A 9,595-nucleotide genomic window follows, 5' to 3' on the forward strand; every position below is an offset into this window, starting at 1 on the left:
TTCAAATTGTCTAACCCAAGAAACTTCTCTCTTCTTCTGTTTTAAGAATTAAAACCTTACTGGGAATGAAGTTATAGTGAAGGTACAGTTAAGTTATGAATGGTTATTTTATCTAAAGCCAGACTTTTGGAATAGGCACGTCTCAGTTTCTCAATTCAAACAATACTGTCTGGGCCATTTCATGTTGGCCTAGGAAGTCTAGACCAAATTATTTTCTATTTTCTTGAATTTTTAAATATTGACACCAGAGTTTTATGTGGTTTAGTATGATTATAACCATGTAAATGGAGCATTTTACATTGAGCTTGTCACAGATGAAAGTTTAATTGCTCTTACTTTTCTGAAATACTCTTCTGGATCCCTCTGTAAGATACACTGCAAAGCCTGAGAAACTGTGTTGACAGCATTACACAAATAAGGCTTTATTCCTCTCTCCATTCAGGTGTAGCAGAACCGATGCTATCTTGGATGCTTTTTATTATAACCAACATAGCAAACAATTGCGTAATACTACATTGCTTATGGTGACTTTACAACCAACCCACCTTGTACGAACTCAAATTTCACAATTAAATAACTTTTCATTACTGTTTGCTGCAAAATGTGCAAGAAGGCTGTTTTGTTCTTAATGAGCAGAAACAAAGCAGCATTTCAGAATGCAAACCAGAAGACAGGAGAATGCTTTGGTAGGTAATTTCTCACCCTGGCATGAATATTTTATGTAGAAGAGCTGTTGCTGAATAATTTGGGACAGCAACTAAGAATAGCATTTGCCTCAAATTCTGTGGGGTGAAACATGAAAGATGGATAACATTCTAACTATGATACTTTATCCTAGCTAGAACACGCTGAAGATTCTAATTGTGAATGCTGCAGTTATTTCCACAGTGCCTTAACTTTTATCTTGCCATATAACAATAAAGTGAAGTCTTTACCTTTGCAAGGACATTAACTAACATTCTTCTCTCCATTACCTTTTGCTGTAGTAGCAGTATTTTTCTCTGGGCAATGAATGAGAACCACATTGCTCACAGAATAATTCTAGGTTCTTAATGAACTAACAGTTTCAGAAAGATCTTCGTGTCACTAAATTTGATTTAAGTTTTATTATTATTAATAATTGATAACTCTCGTACCATGAAGTTTCCATGTTTAATTTTTTTAATACTATTTTTTTAAGTTCCATAGTTAGGCCTACTGAAGGTTTGCTGAATCGCCTAATCCTTCTCTAATATAGTGCTAAGTACACAAAACAAATAAACACCTTTCATAAGAGACAGAGAACTCATCTCCTGCATTTATTTATAATGTCTTCCCATCTTTTCCCCAAAAGCAGAACAATAGAAAAAGGCAAGAATAACCTGTAGAATATTCCTCCCTTGTTTATTTAAGAGCCTCTTAAGCATCAGGGGATGTCCCACATTTAGGTAATCCTTTTATTAAAAAGAATTATTTTTGCCAATTTTTACCTGAAATAATCTCAAAATAAGTAGCTGTTTAAAGAAAGGTATTTAAGAGCAATGACTTCAAGGTACCTGACAGGATCCCACATTAGTCATCTCAGAAACAGTCTTTTTTTTTTTTTTTTAATACACATCTGTAGTCACGTTTCTGTTGTCCCACATTACCAGGTAATATGGCACAAAAAGGTTTAGAAAGTAAACATAATACTGTGGCATTAAAAAGGCATAATACAAAGTACAGTACATTAAAAGCACCCAGACAGCAAGCTAATAAGGTTTATAAATTCCAGCTTCACTCGCTTCAAAGTGAGGCTAAAGCAACCTTATCAGAGAAACACTCCTAAATACCCCCTTCAGGTCAATTTTAATTACAACAATTTTGACTGTCAGCAAGACAAAGATCACGTGCCACCTCTGAGGTGTTAGTGCCAGCAGGATGACTACTTTCACAACCACCACTGAAGATAGGGCAGCTTGACCTCTCTGGGAGTAAAATATCAATTAATTACCTTTTTACAGCCAACCCAATTACAGTATACTAATCACCTGTGTAGGACATTACACCAGAAATTGGAGGGTGCGGGACTGGGGGTCAGGCAGGAAAAATATTAGTGGTGAACGACCCTCAGTAAGGATGATAAGGCAGTAGTCCTACAACTGTGGACGTGACATATATTAACATCATGCAAAAAGTTATTAGCTGTTTATATCAGACTGAAATGCTGTAATATTACCTTCATTTAACTGAACTTTTTCCAAAGCAGTTATTGGTCCTAGGGGTAATAGATATGTCTCATTGAAAGGTGACCAGACACACTGCATTAGTCTTTAATATTAGAATCAATTCACCAAAGAGCTTTGTTCATTAACACAAAAAGGGAGGAGAGAAGATCTATTCAGCAGAAGGCAAAATAAACTTATGTGAAATAAACAGGTAAAAACTTAGCTTAGAGGGCCATTTCAGTACTATTCCAGCCCCCCCCAAAAATCCAAAAAAGTAATACTAATGTATATGTACACACAGTCAATGTACACTGTGCAGCTTACGCAAACAAAACTAAAAAAATGAATGTATTTTGTTCATGGCACTCATTAAATGGCAGAACAGAGTGTGTTCAAGGACCTCCTCTCACAGGGATTTGTTAAATGCATGTTGCTACATTTAGTTCAACGAAGATAGCAGAAAAGCAGAAACAAAGAAAAAGTTATACAGTCAGTATCTGAAACAGCAAGAGAAGACTGCTCGTTCCAGCACAGGTTGTAGCTTACTGCTCACAGCAGATAAACACACTATACATTTTGTGTTAGTCCTCTGAATTTCCCATCGTTACAAAGCAAGCAACTTGATAAACAGTATTCAAAGTATAAAAGCATATTTTGACAACACAGTTGCACAAGTTAAACAATTAACGACAGCCCTACTGCTAAAACTCTCACAGTATGGCCATGATATATATAACTGATAATCTGCTAGCAGCAATTAGAGCTTTAGTCTCTCTTGCCAGTATGGTTGCAACAGCAGTGGAAGACTTATGTGTAAGCCGAGAAAATTTACAAGGAACACTGCCTTTTTTTTATTAGCCTGCCCTGATTCATCTTCATTATTATAATTTCTAATACAGCCTGATTAAGGCTAGAATACAAACATACCTATGCTACATGGATACCTTCAATTTCTTTGTAGATAGCATACTGAATGTCATTAGTCACCGAAGGTGTTCCTAAAAAAGAGAACTCTGAAAATTCCATTACAGGTTGTAGATTTATTTCTATAACCCAAAAAATGATACCCCATACTTTCAAGGAATGGAATATAGAGTCTGATCTTGTAGAGAGTTAGGATCTCTTAGGATTTTAGGGCATTCATATTCAAGGTGTTCAATATCACTCCAGCATGCAGCGAAGGCTTCAAAGATGCTAGGTACGCCATTCATATGAATCTTTCACAGTGCTTTGCAAGGAAGAACTAATACAAAATAGATGTTAGCTCTGCAGATTGAAATAAAAATATACTACAGCAAAATAGAGGAGCCAGCATGGATTTTTTCTTCCTATTCTGTAACACTAACAAGTGTGCTGTTTCTAAACAGCAGGATTGTCTTTCCTCAGAGAGGAAACCCTGTAGCTCTTCAAAAATATTCTCGAAGAAAAGCACTTTTTGTTCCTCTTGCAGACTCTTGAATGGAGAAAAGAGCATCCTACTACAATTTCTATTCTAGTTGTCTGTTCTATGTAGGTTTATACACCACAATCACTGATGAAATAGCTAAAAACTCTTTCCTAGTACTCCGAGCAACGTAGCCAACATCAGGCAAGTCTCTGTTCTGTGACTGTCCCTATTAAGGGAAATTCTCCTATTTAAGACTTGTTTTCTGAGACAGGTTTGTACATTCTGTACCACACCTCAGCCAGTTACCCATACTTTCTATTCCAAGACTACTCTGACTAATATTTTGTTTCTGATGCTTTAACACAGTACTGATGTTTGTGTCTGTTTTGCATAGAGTTCTGATATACAAACCACCAACTGATTTCCTTGAGCAAATGAGAGCAAATGATTTTGCTGGCAAACCTCTTGAATCTGACAGAGTAAAAATCAACATAATAATAATATAAGAATTTTTTTATTTTGAGATGTATTCAGAAAGAATACCTCCATGAACTCAGCAGTCTATTTCAGCTTTGAAACTTCTTTTTCCCTAGGGGTCACATTTCAAAAGTTCTGCTAAAAACTCTGTAATGCAGCAATACAATTATGTCATTATTATTACATAAATATATTCCCATATTGACTTTTAATATAAATATTCATTCTTAAACTTCTGTGGCTGGGCCTACATTGCGAATACAAGAGGCTGTCTGAGTTAAAACCCCTCAAAAATGCGTATCGAATATGCATTCATGTCAAGTAAGCTCCTGCCTGACCCACTGCTTTAAAAAAGAAAAGGAAACAAAAACCACCACAGTTTGCCAGTGTTTTGAAATGTCAAAATCTTGATTACAATTCAGCTGTGGATTATTTTTGGGACTGTAAGTATTTGATAGTTGGTGAGCAAGTTTGTCAACAGAAGCTTTCAGAATGACAAGTCTGTTTCTGGTTCAGTTTTTAGACAGCAGTTGATATCAATCTAATATCAGATTAGATTGATAAAAGTTGCACATGGCATGAAAGGTCTCCTAGTGGCTAAAACAGCTGTCATTTGAAAGGGCTCCAGCAGGTGTCATTGTACAGGTAGTATCATACCAAGGTATAGAGGGTGGGAATCTGTGGCTTGCTTGTTGACACTGCTCAATTAGTTAGGTTCTTTTTCCATCATAAATTCTGTCCGGAAAGCTACTGACATTAAAAAACAGGAATTCTATTAATTCAGTCCATTATTTAAATAGATGCACACACACACTGAGAGACACATATTCACTGAGAGACATGAAATACTATGCTCTAGATAACTTAATCTCCACAGATCTTTTCTCAGTATTTACAATATTATCTTAATTTAAAGCTAAAAATAATAATAAATTAAATGTTTCAGGGTGAAGTTAAGAAAAAAAAAAAAGCCTACAAATCCCTAGGACTTCAGAAACTAGGTCCATGTGAATTTTGTCCACAAAAGGACAAGAGGAATGCGTCTTAATGCAAGCCCACTGGAGTTAATCATTGCATTACAGCAACTAGAGACTCCAACAGTTTAAGTTACTCCATGTCTACCATGAAACTTCTATGGCAAGCAACAACAGAGCCCAGACCAGCCAGCCATTCATGAATCCTGAAACCTGTTCTGCTGAGGAAGCCAAACTCCCAGTCAGGAACCTGGAACTCAAGCTTCAAGCGTCTCACTACTATTGGTCACTTTCTTTAAACTGTTACAACACCTTTTCAATTGATCTTCCAAAAGTCAATATTGAATTTAATTATTTTTAATGAAAAAGTCAAAATAAAACATCTTGCTATGAAGACTAGAAAAAGCTTCTACTTTTTGACCTATTTACCTTCTTTCTCTGTACAGTAATTTCAGTTCACCGACAATTTTTCTCACGAGAATGACTCTCATCCATATTAAAGCATTCTGTGGAAACAAAGACTTCACTCAGAGGGAGGGTTCATCAAACCTACTAAAATTATAATCATTTAATAAAAGTAATGACTACTCTGTATTTAAAATATTTTCCCAGGCAGCACTTTAGCACATTGTGTATTCCAAACAAAGTGTTATTGCATAATCAACTCTGCATTATGCAGATTTTTATGAAGAACATAATGAAGATTCTAGTAAAATAAATAATATTGTTTTCTTATGTGTAGAAAACATATAGATTTGTCCCTTAAGATTACAGAACACAATTCCATTGGCTACAGTTCAAAACAGACCCAATGTTCTGAGAGGATGCTCAAAGAAAAAGCAGTGTAATTATTAAATACTGAGAAAGTAAGACTAGGAGGAAATAACCTGTCTCAAGCAACCCAGAAGACCCAGGGTCAGAAAACAAAACTTTCTTCCTCCTACTCCCATATTATGTTCACTGAATTATAACGTTGCACCAAGCCACCTTATTTTCCTGAAATTACAAGACAAAAATTCCTATAAACATCCAAAACCAATGGGAACAGGAGACATTATAAAAAAAAAAAAAGTACAATAGCTGCTGAACCTTGGAATCTGTTACAGTGAAGGCTGCTTTAAAATTGCGAGTACATAAAGCTATGTCAAAGATGAGAGGAAAAAATCTTTTTTATTATTATTAAAACAATGTAAGGTTATCTTCAAATACGGGATTTTTTAAGCATTCTTAAATCCAATTTGTAAAGAATTGTTTGAGACATACATGCTGTAGCCAGTCAAACAATACCAGTTGTGCAATTATCGGCACCTGCATTACAATTCAATAGATTTAAATTACCAAGGGGCCATGGCAGATACCCTACTGACAACAATTAGCATAAAAATGTTCTACAGTTTAAAGCTGTGGGTGGGAATTACAAAAGGTTAACAGACTAAATATAAAAATCTTTTTGAATATAAAATCAATGTGCTTTGTTACCAAAATCTGGGTACTGTAATTTAACCAAAATAGGGTTTAGAGTATCTGGCAATCTTCCATATGTGTGAGCTTGGCTTTTCTTTTTAGCAAAACACAGAGCAGCCAATCTGAAAGTTTAAAACAGAACGAAGCAAAGACTCAAAGAAAGGAAAGAATTTTGTATTAATATTTTCTCTCGCTCCTTTTTTTTTTTTTTTTTTTTTTTTTTTTTTTAATTAGCTTAAGCTGATCACCTAAATGAACACTCCAGACAGGACTCTGAACCTGACCACAAAAAAGGATCATTCCAAATCCCAGATTATTTTATTACACAACTCATAGAGGAAAATATTTTAGTGGTCAAAACAAACAATGCTAAAAGTTTCTGAACTCAGCTGAACTCTAATAACAAACGGTTTTCTCAAAAGCTTGCCACTACATCACAACAGGATACATTTTCAGGAGTGGCTCCTACTTCTGGGTAGCTACCCAGGGAATTTTTTTGTAATGTTTGAGTTCACAGGTTTGTTTTATTTAGACTGAAGATACAAAAAGAACAGATGAGAAAAATAAAACAAACTGTTGGTTAAATGTGCTAAATCAAAATGAAGTTGACAAAGTAGAAGAGATGTTTGTAAGAACTGATTTCAATTAAAAAAAAAATAAAAATAGTAATAGTCTAAAATTTAATCTAGGTTGACCTCTTTTGCTTATCTGTTTTTGTTGACAAGATAAATAGCCATACAGGAACTTTGAGTCCAGATAAATTCAAAGAAAGAATGGTTATGAAAACTTCCATTCCTTTTAACACTCAATAATTTATCTTAAAATTTAACAAGTCACAGGATAACAAAATTATAAGGAAACATATCATAGCCTATAGAAATAATAGAAAAGCAAAGGAGATAAGACTTGTACAGTTAGATTCTAACTTCAAATTGATGCCTCATTAAATTGAGCTAACATAGACGTGCTTGACACATGCTGAGACCTCTTTTATCACAATTAGTGCAACATCTCCAGCACTCCTTGCAAGTCTAATGGAATCAGCATGTTTAGGACTAGCCCAGGGTTTCTAATTGCAAAATCAGCAAACATGTTAATCATCACTTTGTTGCCCTGTTGTTATGAAATTAGGTTACAGATGTGTATTAGAAATGACATATAGGACGGTCACATGGCTACTATTTCAGCATGATACTGTAAGATGCTTTTCCTTCTTACTTTTTTTAGATATACTTCAGTAAGGTTCCCAGTATACTGACACATACTGGAACAGATCCTGTACAAAGAGGACTTCCTTTCAATTTGTCTTCATTTTGGACAGGACACTTGCCTGCTATACAGATTTCTTAATATTAAAACATACTTGTTTTTAATGAATATTAAGACTGACAAGATCACACTTGAAGAAGGACCTCCTAACTGCAAAATCCTTAAGGGAAAAAAAGTGTGTGTGTTGAGGGGGAGATATGAAGATAGTGGGAAAGAAGTGTTTGCCCTCTCAGTTCAGGACCTGTTATTTCCCAGACATTTTCACCAGTGAAAAAAAATGCCTGGAAGAAATATATTTGGGACTACTCCTTAGTGATCACTGAATAGTTTCCAGGAGTTACAGGGGATGTTAACATGCATTGAGCCTTGAGCTCTTCTGTGTTCATGCAGAATGCTTCCCTTCAACTACTGCATGCACTGGTTCTTCAGTGCTACCAAATGTTATGGGTGTGAATGCACACATCCAGCTCATTTCATTTGCCATAAACAACCATTGTTAATTGTTTCAAAAGTTCAGACAAAACAGAATAAATCATTTGCAGAGACGTATTTATCAAAGGTTCTAATTCACTGTAAATATAAGCTTAAGTCAACGTACCACATTGCAAAAGGCTCACAATATATTTAGAATGAAGTTGAAAAAGAGGCAAGATGTGTTACTGAAAGGAACACATTTAATTCAATCAAGTAAAAGACAAGGGTTTCTGTTTCTTTTTACCTTCTTTGTATATAAAATGCTTGAAACGATTAATAAAAAATAAAAGAATAAGTAGGTACCACCCATAAAAGAAGAAATAGGTAGAAATATGCCAAGGTAGCAGTCAACTGAAGGTCCCAGCTTTAGTATTCTTTTCTCCCTATTCTCCATCTACCAGGGCATATGTCAATGGACCAAGTTTCACTTGCTGGTCTTGTGGGTTTCTCTCCTCAAAGCCAAAAAATAATTATGGATGGTGGTATTGGTTTTTATGTCTATTCCTATTTTAGGGGTATGCACAGTAATTGTTTTGACATCTGGAAATAACACATTTTTCCAGCAGAGTGAAAGGTCCATGAGAAGAAAGCAGACAAACACTCACATACCTAAAAAGAATGACATTAAAGATACTAAAGAAAGATCTGTGTGAAACACAGGAAAGTTGGTTCAGATTATATACGGTTGTGCAGTAGACCACAGCAGTCAGTGGACCCTTATGCCTCTTGTCAAACATGCAAGGTATGCACACTTTTACCTCCAGCGTTATTAAATTTATTTTTTGCAGTTTTCACATAGATTATGCCTCAAATTTGTCATGATTATTGTGCACATACTAATAAAGACTCAAACTACCAGTGTAATTTCTGTAGGTAGCTATAACAGTGCTTCAGTGCTTCTGACACCAAAGACTTTTTTTTTTTTTACTGTTCACATAAAACCCTGGCAATACAACAAAGATCTGGGATAAGCACTAGTAATATTTTGTTCCAGCTGCTACAGAGGCAGCTGAGGAAACATTCAACTTTTTTTTTTTTTAATTCCATTACAATAATCTTTTCATTATTGAGTAGTAGAGTTAAAATGTATGTAGATAGATATTTAGAATGCAGATTAGGCCCTTTACTTTTAAAATATTAAGTCAATTTGTAGACTTCTAAATCTGAGCAGTATCCTTTTAAGTAATATTAAAAGAAACTGCAGTGGAAAACACAGATGCTGCATTTCACTTACTGGTGTCACTTCAAAATCTTGAGATGAACAGCATCCTATTACACAGCCATTTTGCTCCAGCAAGTACAAAAGATCTTGAGATACTACAGATGGTTATGAGACACCGTGCTCTGACCATGGGATTATGTGG

Source organism: Aythya marila (genome assembly GCF_965140915.1).
Source record: "Aythya marila genome assembly, chromosome: 21".
Taxonomy (NCBI): Eukaryota; Metazoa; Chordata; class Aves; order Anseriformes; family Anatidae; genus Aythya; species Aythya marila.